The sequence below is a fragment of the Ambystoma mexicanum genome, chromosome 1p (assembly GCF_040938575.1).
Source record: "Ambystoma mexicanum isolate Mex_15411 chromosome 1p, UKY_AmexF1_1, whole genome shotgun sequence".
NCBI classification, from domain to species: Eukaryota; Metazoa; Chordata; class Amphibia; order Caudata; family Ambystomatidae; genus Ambystoma; species Ambystoma mexicanum.
Window position 1 is genome coordinate 1,313,480,419 of NC_090921.1, and position 17,217 is coordinate 1,313,497,635.

Genomic DNA, 17,217 nt, shown 5'->3' on the forward strand with positions numbered 1-17,217 from the left:
GAGGCTATTTAAACCACACCCGGTGGATGAATCTTGCTTTGCGTTATTCTGCAACCTCTGCAGCAGAACGCTCATCGTGTCTTCTGCATCCGGTCCTGGGCCTAAGGAAAAAGGCTTACCATCCTGAATCCTGTCTTCAGCAACACCTATAAAGATAAGAAAGAACAGGTTAGCATTCCGGCATCTGAAAGGCAATGTAACGCTCACCTGATTCTCGCAGAGGCGCCGGTCTTGACTGGGCGACTACCGTATCTTCAAAGGTGATGTGTAGCACCCGGTTGGCTCTTTGGGCTGGACCTCTGTGCACTGTATGCCTGACGTGTAGAGTAAGATGTCTGCAGATAGAAAATATGGGGTTAATGAACTGGGGTTATTGGGGTGTCCCTATCTCTTTCCTCTTCTCCTCTCCTGTAGACCCCCAAAGGTTAACGCTCTCACCTTAGGTAAGTGAATGCCGAGCTCTCCATCTGCCTCGGGGCAGGGTGCTGTAACCAGTTTCTTCACTGGATAGGTAGCGCAGGCCTCTTGACTTCAGAGGACTGCTGTCCGTCGTTTACTGCACGAACGGTAAGTTTCGAGTCATTCAAATGTCTTTAAAGTCTTTAGTAATGATGTCTCTTGTTTTGCAGGGTTCCGGCGATGGCGGATGACGGGCTGAAGTGAGTTGAAGATGGAGCCCGTGTGATGAATAGAAGCGCCTGGAAGCACGTAAGTAAGCGCTTGTTGCCTGCTTCACTATGCGCTCTAACTGTCTTTTTATTTTGCAGGCACGAGTTCGGAGCGGCTGCAGGGTGCCGGAATACCCACTGGATTAGATGTGGAAAGGAGTCATGGCACGTGAGTATTAAAGTTCCCCAATGTCTTTAAACGCACCTTGTTTTGTCTTTCAGATGCGGGATGCAGCGCCGAAGAGTAGGTAAGCCTTTGCCTTTCAGATGCCGGAATGCTAACCTGTTCTTTCTTGTCTTTATAGGTGTTGCTGAAGACTGGATTCAGGATGGTAAGCCTTTGCCTTTCAGATGCCGGAATGCTAACCTGTTCTTTCTTGTCTTTATAGGTGTTGCTGAAGACTGGATTCAGGATGGTAAGCCTTTTTCCTTAGGCCCAGGACCAGATGCAGAAGACACGATGAGCGTTCTGCTGCAGAGGTTGCAGAATAACGCAAAGCAAGATTCATCCACCGGGTGTGGTTTAAATAGCCTCCTGTAGTGCTTAGGTGTCTCCTTCCACAGCCACGCCTAAGTAAGAAAAGAGTTCCTGGTAAGAAAAGAGTTCCTGCCTTCCAGAAGAGTTCCAGTGTTCTGAATCTAGGGAGTGGCTCCAGCCCCACCCAACAGGAAAAGTAGTTCCAAACAGAAGAGGATCAGAGGCTCAACTGGCAGGCAAGTAAGCAGCATGGTCTGCTGAAGGTAAGTCCACCCAAGCATTATGAGCCCGGCGCTTCCAGCGCTGGGACTGGGCATATTTATGAGCCTGGTGCCACTGGCGCCAGGACTGGGTCCAAAAGGTCCCAATTGGGACTGGTTGGCACTCGGAACCTGGGTTATGGATCTGCTTCCAAGGGAGTTGGGAAAACCCTGACCTTTTGGAAGCAGAGATCATGACAGTACCCCCCCCTCAAGGCCCCTCCCAAACCGGGCTTCTCCGGGGGTTTTGGCTTGTCAGGAAATGTTCGGTGAAATCTTTTGATTAGGCGAGGAGCGTGGACATATTCAGCAGGTTCCCAGGATCTCTCTTGGGGGCCGTAGCCTTTCCAGTCAATTAGGTAGAATAGTTTAGATTTGGAGATCTTGGAGTCCAGAATGCTTTTGACTTCAAACTCGAGTTCTCCATCCACTAGGATAGGTTTTGGAGATTTGGTTAGTCGGGTTTGAGGTTGCACGGGTTTTAATAGAGAGACGTGGAAGACCGGATGTATCTTCATGTGCGGGGGCAAGTCCAACTTGACCGCTACTGGGTTTACTATGGTAGTGATGGAATAGGGACCAAGGTATTTTGGGTTGAATGTGCGTGGCCCTTTTAGAGGTAGATATTTGGTGGATAACCAGACTTGATCCCCTACTTGATAGTGAGGGGCTTCCTTCCGATGTTGATCTGCTCCTTTCTTGTATTGTTCTTTAGCCCTTTGAAGGTGAGAAACAGCTTCCTTAAAGGCTTGGGTGATTGTAGAATGCAGGTAGTCTACTGCTGGTGTTTCAAGATCTTCGAGGGGATCCAACTCCGAGGTTCGAGGGTGACTGCCGTACAAAAGAAAAAACGGGGTTTTCCCAGTTCCCGAATGGACAGAGTTATTGTAGGCATACTCGGCTATCCAAAGGATATCTTTCCAAGTTTTTTCAGTTTGTTGCAGCATGCAGCGTAAATACTGTTCCAGAGTTTGATTGGTCCTCTCGGTTTGTCCGTCGGTCTGAGGGTGGTGACTGGTCGATAGTCTCACATCAATTTGAGCCGACCGACAGCAACTTCGCCAAAAATGAGAAATAAATTGACTACCTCGATCCGAAATTAGAACCGAAGGAAAACCGTGCAGTCGGACGATGTTTTCGAGAAATTCTCGGGCCAGAGTTGCTGCTGTTGGCAAGCCTTTGAGCGGAATGAAATGCGCCATCTTGGAGAATAAGTCCACGATTACTAGAATCGTATTGTATCCGGAGCATGGAGGTAGATCGGTGATGAAGTCCATAGAAAGCGTATGCCAAGGGCGAGGTGGGATGTCAATAGGGCGTAAGAGGCCTGCTGGTCTTTCCTTTTGACTCTTGTTTTGGGCGCATACTCCACAGGACATTATAAAGTCTCTGATATCTTTTTTCCAAGACGGCCACCAGAAGTAGCGCTTGATCTTTTCTGAGGTCTTGGCTATACCGGGATGACCTTCCATTAAAGAGTCGTGATAACAAGAGATTACTTTTTTCTGTAAATCTGTGCTGGGTAGGTATAATCGTTCTTGGAAATACAATAAGTTGTCCTTTACTGCAAAGTCCTTTCCCTGCAGATGCCAATTCTGTATGTCTGCTGGAGTTACAAGTTGCCTGGCTTTATCCTTAACTTCCTCTATGGATTCTGTGGCGATTACACCCAGAATTCTTTGTTCGGGAATGATTGGTACAGGTTTAGGGTTGACCAAGTGTTCTTCCACTCCCATCCGAGAAAGGGCATCGGCTTTACCGTTCTTTGTACCAGGTCGATAGGTAATTATGAAGTCAAACTCGGCAAAGAATAATGCCCAACGGAGTTGTCTAGAGGATTGGGCTTTTGCGGTCTTCAAATATTGCAGGTTTCGGTGATCCGTAATCACAGTAACGGTGTGTCGGGCCCCCAGCAGATAATGCCGCCAAGCCTTAAAGGCAGACTTGATAGCCAGAAGTTCCATGTCAGTAATCGTGTAATTGATTTCAGGAGGCGAGAATTTGCAGGACCAAAATGCCACGGGATGCAACTGATTGGTTACCGGGTCCTTTTGTGATAGAACTGCCCCTATGGCAAGGCTTGAAGCATCAGTTTCCACGATGTAGGGGAGTTCGGGGCGAGGGTGTTTTAAGATTGGTGCAGAGATAAATTTAGTCTTCAAATCCTGGAAAGCTTGTTCCGCCTCGGTAGACCATTCAAAACGTTTGTTTTTCTTTAACAAGGCAGTGATGGGCTGGACTATTCGAGAGAATTCGGGGATAAACCTGCGGTAAAAGTTAGCGAAGCCTAACATGCTTTGCACACCTTTTACGGAGGATGGTGATGGCCATTTGAGAACTGCATCTACCTTCTTTGAATCCATATGCACTCCGCCAGGTGATAATATGAATCCCAAGAATTCAACTTCAGTCACGTTGAAAACACATTTTTCCAACTTAGCGAAAAGTTTGTGTTGACGCAATCTTTCGAGAACCATTTTCACGTGTTTCCGATGTTCAGATTCCGATGAAGAATAAACGAGGATGTCGTCAATGTAAACAACAACACATACATCTATGAGCTCTCTGAGGACATCGTTCATAAAATATTGGAAGGCGGCCGGGGCATTGCAAAGTCCGAAGGGCATGACCTGATATTCAAATAGCCCATACTTGGTGCGGAAGGCCGTCTTCCATTCATCGCCCTCTTTTACTCGTACCAAGTGGTAAGCTCCTCTAAGATCCAGCTTTGTATATATGCATGCTTTTCTGACTTGGTCCAGGAGTTCAGGGATCAAAGGTAACGGATATCTATTCTTAACGGTGATCTGGTTCAGGGAGCGATAATCGATACAAGTTCTAAGGTCTCCTTCCTTTTTTGGAACGAAGAACAAAGCTGAAGAAGCAGGGGACTTAGAAGGACGAATAAACCCATTTGCCAGGTATTGATCCAGGTATTGTCGAAGGTGAAGGTTCTCAGGCTCGGTGAGGGCATAAATTCTACTACAAGGAGGAGTAGATCCAGGTATCAGGTCTATCTGGCAGTCATAAGACCTATGAGGAGGTAGAGAGTTAGCCTGATCCTTCCGGAAAACATCTTGGTATTCTAGGTATTCGGGAGGTAACTGGGGAGTCTCTGAAGAAATTGCGGCCAGTGCAACACCAGGTGGAGGGTGACAAGTAGAGACACATTCTGGAAACTGGACCGTTCTTGCTCGCCAATCGATCAGAGGATTGTGTTTCTCTAACCAAGGTATTCCTAGAATAATCTGAAACTGAGGGGCCTTGATCACATCGAACACGATCTTCTCATGGTGTCCATCTTGACTTACTAGCGTCACCTCTTGAGTGGTATGCGTTACTGGCCCGGAGGCTATCTCCGTACCATCCACCGTAGTAATGACGTCCTTTACAGCCTTGGGACAAAGAGTTAGATTCATCCTCAAAACCATTTCATGATCCACATAATTGCCGATGGCACCGCTGTCGACGTAAGCTTCAATTGCATGTAATCGATCCGGATTATCAGGGCTAATGAGGACCATAGGTATCACGAAATGCGAGGTCACGGAACTGGTTTTCACGCTCGGCACGAGGACCTCTATTCTTGTCGGGCGAGGTCGTTTCCCTGCTCAGAGTTTGTAACTTTGGTAACTGCAGCTCCTACTGCCTTCTTGGCAGGTTTCACCAGACAGTCTCGAAGAAAGTGCCCTGAGTTTCCGCAATATAGGCATAATTGCAACTGTTTCCTCCTTTCCCGCTCCCTTTGTGTTAGAGGACCTTTCAGACCCCCTATTTGCATGGGTTCCCCGGAGTCTACTCCTTTGGAAGGAGTTGGCGGTTTGGAAAATACTCGAGCATCAAACTTGGAACGATCGGCCTTCCTGTTCTGCAGCCTGTGATCTATTTGAACGACCAAGTCTATATAATCCGAACAGTCTTGTGGGGGATTCACTACTTGGGCTAAAACGTCTTTGAGCTCTCCACGTAGACCTCTATAAAACAGCGTAATCCTTTTGTCCTCAGGCCATTGAGTTTCCACTATTAGCCTATTGAAAGATGCAATATAAGCCAAAAGGTCTTGATTACCCTGTCGCAATGAAAGAAGCTCATTGTCCAAGGCCTGCCCCTGTGAATGTCTTGCGAACAGTTTTTCCATACTAAGCTGAAAGGCTTGAAAATCATGGAGAACCGGATCATCTTGATTAACTAGAGGGATCGACCAGTCTGCCGCATTGCCACTAAGGTACGAAAGTACAAAAGCTACTTTTGCTTGATCAGTTGGAAAGGCTGCTGGCCGGCATAAGAAGTGCAACCGGCACTGATTGATAAATACTGCAAACCTCTTTGGGTCACCAGAAAATCGTTCGGGCGGAGCCAGAGGTACATTCCCAGGTAGGTTGATCTGCACTGGATTCATAGAGGATGTTGAATGAAGATTTGCCCCTGATGCGGGTAACGGGGTCTGTCCGGCTTGTGACTGTAGCACTTGTCTAGCAAGATTGTCTGTTCTCTCCTTGGAAATAATTAGTTCCCTTCTTAGAGCATTCGTTTCCTGACGAGCTGCATGCACTTCTGCCCTTAGTTCCCCAAGTAACCGGGCTAGGGGGTCAGTATCCGAGGTTTCCATAGCGCCTGGGCGAGAGTTTTGCGGTAGGCTTTGCGTTCTGTAACGCTCACCTGATTCTCGCAGAGGCGCCGGTCTGGACTGGGCGACTACCGTATCTTCAAAGGTGATGTGTAGCACCCGGTTGGCTCTTTGGGCTGGACCTCTGTGCACTGTATGCCTGACGTGTAGAGTAAGATGTCTGCAGATAGAAAATATGGGGTTAATGAACTGGGGTTATTGGGGTGTCCCTATCTCTTTCCTCTTCTCCTCTCCTGTAGACCCCCAAAGGTTAACGCTCTCACCTTAGGTAAGTTAATGCCGAGCTCTCCATCTGCCTCGGGGCAGGGTGCTGTAACCAGTTTCTTCACTGGATAGGTAGCGCAGGCCTCTTGACTTCAGAGGACTGCTGTCCGTCGTTTACGGCACGAACGGTAAGTTTCGAGTCATTCAAATGTCTTTAAAGTCTTTAGTAATGATGTCTCTTGTTTTGCAGGGTTCCGGCGATGGCGGATGACGGGCTGAAGTGAGTTGAAGATGGAGCCCGTGTGATGAATAGAAGCGCCTGGAAGCACGTAAGTAAGCGCTTGTTGCCTGCTTCACTATGCGCTCTAACTGTCTTTTTATTTTGCAGGCACGAGTTCGGAGCGGCTGCAGGGTGCCGGAATACCCACTGGATTAGATGTGGAAAGGAGTCATGGCACGTGAGTATTCCCCAATGTCTTTAAACGCACCTTGTTTTGTCTTTCAGATGCGGGATGCAGCGCCGAAGAGTAGGTAAGCCTTTGCCTTTCAGATGCCGGAATGCTAACCTGTTCTTTCTTGTCTTTATAGGTGTTGCTGAAGACTGGATTCAGGATGGTAAGCCTTTGCCTTTCAGATGCCGGAATGCTAACCTGTTCTTTCTTGTCTTTATAGGTGTTGCTGAAGACTGGATTCAGGATGGTAAGCCTTTTTCCTTAGGCCCAGGACCAGATGCAGAAGACACGATGAGCGTTCTGCTGCAGAGGTTGCAGAATAACGCAAAGCAAGATTCATCCACCGGGTGTGGTTTAAATAGCCTCCTGTAGTGCTTAGGTGTCTCCTTCCACAGCCACGCCTAAGTAAGAAAAGAGTTCCTGGTAAGAAAAGAGTTCCTGCCTTCCAGAAGAGTTCCAGTGTTCTGAATCTAGGGAGTGGCTCCAGCCCCACCCAACAGGAAAAGTAGTTCCAAACAGAAGAGGATCAGAGGCTCAACTGGCAGGCAAGTAAGCAGCATGGTCTGCTGAAGGTAAGTCCACCCAAGCATTATGAGCCCGGCGCTTCCAGCGCTGGGCATATTTATGAGCCTGGTGCCACTGGCGCCAGGACTGGGTCCAAAAGGTCCCAATTGGGACTGGTTGGCACTCGGAACCTGGGTTATGGATCTGCTTCCAAGGGAGTTGGGAAAACCCTGACCTTTTGGAAGCAGAGATCATGACAGGCAAAGGCTTACCATCCTGAATCCAGTCTTCAGCAACACCTATAAAGACAAGAAAGAACAGGTTAGCATTCCGGCATCTGAAAGGCAAAATCTTACCTACTCTTCGTGCGCTCCGGAGGTCTTCACACTGCATTCCGGCATCTGAAAGACAAAAGCTTACCAACTCTTCGCACGCTCCGGAGGCCTTCGGCGCTGCATCCCGCATCTGAAAGACAAAACAAGGTGCGTTTAAAGACATTGGGGAACTTTAATACTCACGTGCCATTACTCCTTTCCACATCTAATCCAGTGGGTATTCCGGCACCCTGCAGCCGCTCCGAACTCGTACCTGCAAAATAAAAAGACAGTTAGAGCGCATCGTGAAGCAGGCAACAAGCGCTTACTTACGTGCTTCCAGGCGCTTCTATTCATCACACGGGCTCCATCTTCGACTCACTTCAGCCTGTCATCCGCCATCGCCGGAACCCTGCAAAACAAGAGACATCATTACTAAAGACTTTAAAGACATTTGAATGACTCGAAACTTACCGTTCGTGCAGTAAACGACGGACAGCAGTCCTCTGAAGTCAAGAGGCCTGCGCTACCTATCCAGTGAAGAAACTGGTTACAGCACCCTGCCCCGAGGCAGATGGAGAGCTCGGCATTCACTTACCTAAGGTGAGAGCGTTAACCTTTGGGGGTCTACAGGAGAGGAGAAGAGGAAAGAGATAGGGACACCCCAATAACCCCAGTTCATTAACCCCATATTTTCTATCTGCAGACATCTTACTCTACACGTCAGGCATACAGTGCACAGAGGTCCAGCCCAAAGAGCCAACCGGGTGCTACACATCACCTTTGAAGATACGGTAGTCGCCCAGTCAAGACCGGCGCCTCTGCGAGAATCAGGTGAGCGTTACAGAACGCAAAGCCTACCGCAAAACTCTCGCCCAGGCGCTATGGAAACCTCGGATACTGACCCCCTAGCCCGGTTACTTGGGGAATTAAGGGCAGAAGTGCATGCAGCTCGTCAGGAAACGAATGCTCTAAGAAGGGAGCGGGAAAGGAGGACCATAGGTATCACGAAATGCGAGGTCACGGAACTGGTTTTCACGCTCTGCAAGAGGACCTCTATTCTTGTCGGGCGAGGTCGTTTCCCTGCTCAGAGTTTGTAACTTTGGTAACTGCAGCTCCTACTGCCTTCTTGGCAGGTTTCACCGGACAGTCTCGAAGAAAGTGCCCTGAGTTTCCGCAATATAGGCATAATTGCAACTGTTTCCTCCTTTCCCGCTCCCTTCTTAGAGCATTCGTTTCCTGACGAGCTGCATGCACTTCTGCCCTTAATTCCCCAAGTAACCGGGCTAGGGGGTCAGTATCCGAGGTTTCCATAGCGCCTGGGCGAGAGTTTTGCGGTAGGCTTTGCGTTCTGTAACGCTCACCTGATTCTCGCAGAGGCGCCGGTCTTGACTGGGCGACTACCGTATCTTCAAAGGTGATGTGTAGCACCCGGTTGGCTCTTTGGGCTGGACCTCTGTGCACTGTATGCCTGACGTGTAGAGTAAGATGTCTGCAGATAGAAAATATGGGGTTAATGAACTGGGGTTATTGGGGTGTCCCTATCTCTTTCCTCTTCTCCTCTCCTGTAGACCCCCAAAGGTTAACGCTCTCACCTTAGGTAAGTGAATGCCGAGCTCTCCATCTGCCTCGGGGCAGGGTGCTGTAACCAGTTTCTTCACTGGATAGGTAGCGCAGGCCTCTTGACTTCAGAGGACTGCTGTCCGTCGTTTACTGCACGAACGGTAAGTTTCGAGTCATTCAAATGTCTTTAAAGTCTTTAGTAATGATGTCTCTTGTTTTGCAGGGTTCCGGCGATGGCGGATGACAGGCTGAAGTGAGTCGAAGATGGAGCCCGTGTGATGAATAGAAGCGCCTGGAAGCACGTAAGTAAGCGCTTGTTGCCTGCTTCACGATGCGCTCTAACTGTCTTTTTATTTTGCAGGTACGAGTTCGGAGCGGCTGCAGGGTGCCGGAATACCCACTGGATTAGATGTGGAAAGGAGTAATGGCACGTGAGTATTAAAGTTCCCCAATGTCTTTAAACGCACCTTGTTTTGTCTTTCAGATGCGGGATGCAGCGCCGAAGGCCTCCGGAGCGTGCGAAGAGTTGGTAAGCTTTTGTCTTTCAGATGCCGGAATGCAGTGTGAAGACCTCCGGAGCGCACGAAGAGTAGGTAAGATTTTGCCTTTCAGATGCCGGAATGCTAACCTGTTCTTTCTTGTCTTTATAGGTGTTGCTGAAGACTGGATTCAGGATGGTAAGCCTTTGCCTGTCATGATCTCTGCTTCCAAAAGGTCAGGGTTTTCCCAACTCCCTTGGAAGCAGATCCATAACCCAGGTTCCGAGTGCCAACCAGTACCAATTGGGACCTTTTGGACCCAGTCCTGGCGCCAGTGGCACCAGGCTCATAAATATGCCCAGTCCCAGCGCTGGAAGCGCCGGGCTCATAATGCTTGGGTGGACTTACCTTCAGCAGACCATGCTGCTTACTTGCCTGCCAGTTGAGCCTCTGATCCTCTTCTGTTTGGAACTACTTTTCCTGTTGGGTGGGGCTGGAGCCACTCCCTAGATTCAGAACACTGGAACTCTTCTGGAAGGCAGGAACTCTTTTCTTACCAGGAACTCTTTTCTTACTTAGGCGTGGCTGTGGAAGGAGACACCTAAGCACTACAGGAGGCTATTTAAACCACACCCGGTGGATGAATCTTGCTTTGCCTTATTCTGCAACCTCTGCAGCAGAACGCTCATCGTGTCTTCTGCATCCGGTCCTGGGCCTAAGGAAAAAGGCTTACCATCCTGAATCCTGTCTTCAGCAACACCTATAAAGATAAGAAAGAACAGGTTAGCATTCCGGCATCTGAAAGGCAATGTAACGCTCACCTGATTCTCGCAGAGGCGCCGGTCTTGACTGGGCGACTACCGTATCTTCAAAGGTGATGTGTAGCACCCGGTTGGCTCTTTGGGCTGGACCTCTGTGCACTGTATGCCTGACGTGTAGAGTAAGATGTCTGCAGATAGAAAATATGGGGTTAATGAACTGGGGTTATTGGGGTGTCCCTATCTCTTTCCTCTTCTCCTCTCCATAGACCCCCAAAGGTTAACGCTCTCACCTTAGGTAAGTGAATGCCGAGCTCTCCATCTGCCTCGGGGCAGGGTGCTGTAACCAGTTTCTTCACTGGATAGGTAGCGCAGGCCTCTTGACTTCAGAGGACTGCTGTCCGTCGTTTACTGCACGAACGGTAAGTTTCGAGTCATTCAAATGTCTTTAAAGTCTTTAGTAATGATGTCTCTTGTTTTGCAGGGTTCCGGCGATGGCGGATGACGGGCTGAAGTGAGTTGAAGATGGAGCCCGTGTGATGAATAGAAGCGCCTGGAAGCACGTAAGTAAGCGCTTGTTGCCTGCTTCACTATGCGCTCTAACTGTCTTTTTATTTTGCAGGCACGAGTTCGGAGCGGCTGCAGGGTGCCGGAATACCCACTGGATTAGATGTGGAAAGGAGTCATGGCACGTGAGTATTAAAGTTCCCCAATGTCTTTAAACGCACCTTGTTTTGTCTTTCAGATGCGGGATGCAGCGCCGAAGAGTAGGTAAGGCTTTGCCTTTCAGATGCCGGAATGCTAACCTGTTCTTTCTTGTCTTTATAGGTGTTGCTGAAGACTGGATTCAGGATGGTAAGCCTTTGCCTTTCAGATGCCGGAATGCTAACCTGTTCTTTCTTGTCTTTATAGGTGTTGCTGAAGACTGGATTCAGGATGGTAAGCCTTTTTCCTTAGGCCCAGGACCAGATGCAGAAGACACGATGAGCGTTCTGCTGCAGAGGTTGCAGAATAACGCAAAGCAAGATTCATCCACCGGGTGTGGTTTAAATAGCCTCCTGTAGTGCTTAGGTGTCTCCTTCCACAGCCACGCCTAAGTAAGAAAAGAGTTCCTGGTAAGAAAAGAGTTCCTGCCTTCCAGAAGAGTTCCAGTGTTCTGAATCTAGGGAGTGGCTCCAGCCCCACCCAACAGGAAAAGTAGTTCCAAACAGAAGAGGATCAGAGGCTCAACTGGCAGGCAAGTAAGCAGCATGGTCTGCTGAAGGTAAGTCCACCCAAGCATTATGAGCCCGGCGCTTCCAGCGCTGGGACTGGGCATATTTATGAGCCTGGTGCCACTGGCGCCAGGACTGGGTCCAAAAGGTCCCAATTGGGACTGGTTGGCACTCGGAACCTGGGTTATGGATCTGCTTCCAAGGGAGTTGGGAAAACCCTGACCTTTTGGAAGCAGAGATCATGACAGTACCCCCCCTCAAGGCCCCTCCCAAACCGGGCTTCTCCGGGGGTTTTGGCTTGTCAGGAAATGTTCGGTGAAATCTTTTGATTAGGCGAGGAGCGTGGACATATTCAGCAGGTTCCCAGGATCTCTCTTGGGGGCCGTAGCCTTTCCAGTCAATTAGGTAGAATAGTTTAGATTTGGAGATCTTGGAGTCCAGAATGCTTTTGACTTCAAACTCGAGTTCTCCATCCACTAGGATAGGTTTTGGAGATTTGGTTAGTCGGGTTTGAGGTTGCACGGGTTTTAATAGAGAGACGTGGAAGACCGGATGTATCTTCATGTGCGGGGGCAAGTCCAACTTGACCGCTACTGGGTTTACTATGGTAGTGATGGAATAGGGACCAAGGTATCTTGGGTTGAATGTGCGTGGCCCTTTTAGAGGTAGATATTTGGTGGATAACCAGACTTGATCCCCTACTTGATAGTGAGGGGCTTCCTTCCGATGTTGATCTGCTCCTTTCTTGTATTGTTCTTTAGCCCTTTGAAGGTGAGAAACAGCTTCCTTAAAGGCTTGGGTGATTGTAGAATGCAGGTAGTCTACTGCTGGTGTTTCAAGATCTTGGAGGGGATCCAACTCCGAGGTTCGAGGGTGACTGCCGTACAAAAGAAAAAACGGGGTTTTCCCAGTTCCCGAATGGACAGAGTTATTGTAGGCATACTCGGCTATCCAAAGGATATCTTTCCAAGTTTTGTCAGTTTGTTGCAGCATGCAGCGTAAATACTGTTCCAGAGTTTGATTGGTCCTCTCGGTTTGTCCGTCGGTCTGAGGGTGGTGACTGGTCGATAGTCTCACATCAATTTGAGCCGACCGACAGCAACTTCGCCAAAAATGAGAAATAAATTGACTACCTCGATCCGAAATTAGAACCGAAGGAAAACCGTGCAGTCGGACGATGTTTTCGAGAAATTCTCGGGCCAGAGTTGCTGCTGTTGGCAAGCCTTTGAGCGGAATGAAATGCGCCATCTTGGAGAATAAGTCCACGATTACTAGAATCGTATTGTATCCGGAGCATGGAGGTAGATCGGTGATGAAGTCCATAGAAAGCGTATGCCAAGGGCGAGGTGGGATGTCAATAGGGCGTAAGAGGCCTGCTGGTCTTTCCTTTTGACTCTTGTTTTGGGCGCATACTCCACAGGACATTATAAAGTCTCTGATATCTTTTTTCCAAGACGGCCACCAGAAGTAGCGCTTGATCTTTTCTGAGGTCTTGGCTATACCGGGATGACCTTCCATTAAAGAGTCGTGATAACAAGAGATTACTTTTTTCTGTAAATCTGTGCTGGGTAGGTATAATCGTTCTTGGAAATACAATAAGTTGTCCTTTACTGCAAAGTCCTTTCCCTGCAGATGCCAATTCTGTATGTCTGCTGGAGTTACAAGTTGCCTGGCTTTATCCTTAACTTCCTCTATGGATTCTGTGGCGATTACACCCAGAATTCTTTGTTTGGGAATGATTGGTACAGGTTTAGGGTTGACCAAGTGTTCTTCCACTCCCATCCGAGAAAGGGCATCGGCTTTACCGTTCTTTGTACCAGGTCGATAGGTAATTATGAAGTCAAACTCGGCAAAGAATAATGCCCAACGGAGTTGTCTAGAGGATTGGGCTTTTGCGGTCTTCAAATATTGCAGGTTTCGGTGATCCGTAATCACAGTAACGGTGTGTCGGGCCCCCAGCAGATAATGCCGCCAAGCCTTAAAGGCAGACTTGATAGCCAGAAGTTCCTTGTCAGTAATCGTGTAATTGATTTCAGGAGGCGAGAATTTGCAGGACCAAAATGCCACGGGATGCAACTGATTGGTTACCGGGTCCTTTTGTGATAGAACTGCCCCCATGGCAAGGCTTGAAGCATCAGTTTCCACGATGTAGGGGAGTTCGGGGCGAGGGTGTTTTAAGATTGGTGCAGAGATAAATTTAGTCTTCAAATCCTGGAAAGCTTGTTCCGCCTCGGTAGACCATTCAAAACGTTTGTTTTTCTTTAACAAGGCAGTGATGGGCTGGACTATTCGAGAGAATTCGGGGATAAACCTGCGGTAAAAGTTAGCGAAGCCTAACATGCTTTGCACACCTTTTACGGAGGATGGTGATGGCCATTTGAGAACTGCATCGACCTTCTTTGAATCCATATGCACTCCGCCAGGTGATAATATGAATCCCAAGAATTCAACTTCAGTCACGTTGAAAACACATTTTTCCAACTTAGCGAAAAGTTTGTGTTGACGCAATCTTTCGAGAACCATTTTCACGTGTTTCCGATGTTCAGATTCCGATGAAGAATAAACGAGGATGTCGTCAATGTAAACAACAACACATACATCTATGAGCTCTCTGAGGACATCGTTCATAAAATATTGAAAGGCGGCCGGGGCATTGCAAAGTCCGAAGGGCATGACCTGATATTCAAATAGCCCATACTTGGTGCGGAAGGCCGTCTTCCATTCATCGCCCTCTTTTACTCGTACCAAGTGGTAAGCTCCTCTAAGATCCAGCTTTGTATATATGCATGCTTTTCTGACTTGGTCCAGGAGTTCAGGGATCAAAGGTAACGGATATCTATTCTTAACGGTGATCTGGTTCAGGGAGCGATAATCGATACAAGTTCTAAGGTCTCCTTCCTTTTTTGGAACGAAGAACAAAGCTGAAGAAGCAGGGGACTTAGAAGGACGAATAAACCCATTTGCCAGGTATTGATCCAGGTATTGTCGAAGGTGAAGGTTCTCAGGCTCGGTGAGGGCATAAATTCTACTACAAGGAGGAGTAGATCCAGGTATCAGGTCTATCTGGCAGTCATAAGACCTATGAGGAGGTAGAGAGTTAGCCTGATCCTTCCGGAAAACATCTTGGTATTCTAGGTATTCGGGAGGTAACTGGGGAGTCTCTGAAGAAATTGCGGCCAGTGCAACACCAGGTGGAGGGTGACAAGTAGAGACACATTCTGGAAACTGGACCGTTCTTGCTCGCTAATCGATCAGAGGATTGTGTTTCTCTAACCAAGGTATTCCTAGAATAATCTGAAACTGAGGGGCCTTGATCACATCGAACACGATCTTCTCATGGTGTCCATCTTGACTTACTAGCGTCACCTCTTGAGTGGTATGCGTTACTGGCCCGGAGGCTATCTCCGTACCATCCACCGTAGTAATGACGTCCTTTACAGCCTTGGGACAAAGAGTTAGATTCATCCTCAAAACCATTTCATGATCCACATAATTGCCGATGGCACCGCTGTCGACGTAAGCTTCAATTGCATGTAATCGATCCGGATTATCAGGGCTAATGAGGACCATAGGTATCACGAAATGCGAGGTCACGGAACTGGTTTTCACGCTCGGCAAGAGGACCTCTATTCTTGTCGGGCGAGGTCGTTTCCCTGCTCAGAGTTTGTAACTTTGGTAACTGCAGCTCCTACTGCCTTCTTGGCAGGTTTCACCAGACAGTCTCGAAGAAAGTGCCCTGAGTTTCCGCAATATAGGCATAATTGCAACTGTTTCCTCCTTTCCCGCTCCCTTTGTGTTAGAGGACCTTTCAGACCCCCTATTTGCATGGGTTCCCCGGAGTCTACTCCTTTGGAAGGAGTTGGCGGTTTGGAAAATACTCGAGCATCAAACTTGGAACGATCGGCCTTCCTGTTCTGCAGCCTGTGATCTATTTGAACGACCAAGTCTATATAATCCGAACAGTCTTGTGGGGGATTCACTACTTGGGCTAAAACGTCTTTGAGCTCTCCACGTAGACCTCTATAAAACAGCGTAATCCTTTTGTCCTCAGGCCATTGAGTTTCCACTATTAGCCTATTGAAAGATGCAATATAAGCCAAAAGGTCTTGATTACCCTGTCGCAATGAAAGAAGCTCATTGTCCAAGGCCTGCCCCTGTGAATGTCTTGCGAACAGTTTTTCCATACTAAGCTGAAAGGCTTGAAAATCATGGAGAACCGGATCATCTTGATTAACTAGAGGGATCGACCAGTCTGCCGCATTGCCACTAAGGTACGAAAGTACAAAAGCTACTTTTGCTTGATCAGTTGGAAAGGCTGCTGGCCGGCATAAGAAGTGCAACCGGCACTGATTGATAAATACTGCAAACCTCTTTGGGTCACCAGAAAATCGTTCGGGCGGAGCCAGAGGTACATTCCCAGGTAGGTTGATCTGCACTGGATTCATAGAGGATGTTGAATGAAGATTTGCCCCTGATGCGGGTAACGGGGTCTGTCCGGCTTGTGACTGTAGCACTTGTCTAGCAAGATTGTCTGTTCTCTCCTTGGAAATAATTAGTTCCCTTCTTAGAGCATTCGTTTCCTGACGAGCTGCATGCACTTCTGCCCTTAGTTCCCCAAGTAACCGGGCTAGGGGGTCAGTATCCGAGGTTTCCATAGCGCCTGGGCGAGAGTTTTGCGGTAGGCTTTGCGTTCTGTAACGCTCACCTGATTCTCGCAGAGGCGCCGGTCTGGACTGGGCGACTACCGTATCTTCAAAGGTGATGTGTAGCACCCGGTTGGCTCTTTGGGCTGGACCTCTGTGCACTGTATGCCTGACGTGTAGAGTAAGATGTCTGCAGATAGAAAATATGGGGTTAATGAACTGGGGTTATTGGGGTGTCCCTATCTCTTTCCTCTTCTCCTCTCCTGTAGACCCCCAAAGGTTAACGCTCTCACCTTAGGTAAGTGAATGCCGAGCTCTCCATCTGCCTCGGGGCAGGGTGCTGTAACCAGTTTCTTCACTGGATAGGTAGCGCAGGCCTCTTGACTTCAGAGGACTGCTGTCCGTCGTTTACGGCACGAACGGTAAGTTTCGAGTCATTCAAATGTCTTTAAAGTCTTTAGTAATGATGTCTCTTGTTTTGCAGGGTTCCGGCGATGGCGGATGACGGGCTGAAGTGAGTTGAAGATGGAGCCCGTGTGATGAATAGAAGCGCCTGGAAGCACGTAAGTAAGCGCTTGTTGCCTGCTTCACTATGCGCTCTAACTGTCTTTTTATTTTGCAGGCACGAGTTCGGAGCGGCTGCAGGGTGCCGGAATACCCACTGGATTAGATGTGGAAAGGAGTCATGGCACGTGAGTATTCCCCAATGTCTTTAAACGCACCTTGTTTTGTCTTTCAGATGCGGGATGCAGCGCCGAAGAGTAGGTAAGCCTTTGCCTTTCAGATGCCGGAATGCTAACCTGTTCTTTCTTGTCTTTATAGGTGTTGCTGAAGACTGGATTCAGGATGGTAAGCCTTTGCCTTTCAGATGCCGGAATGCTAACCTGTTCTTTCTTGTCTTTATAGGTGTTGCTGAAGACTGGATTCAGGATGGTAAGCCTTTTTCCTTAGGCCCAGGACCAGATGCAGAAGACACGATGAGCGTTCTGCTGCAGAGGTTGCAGAATAACGCAAAGCAAGATTCATCCACCGGGTGTGGTTTAAATAGCCTCC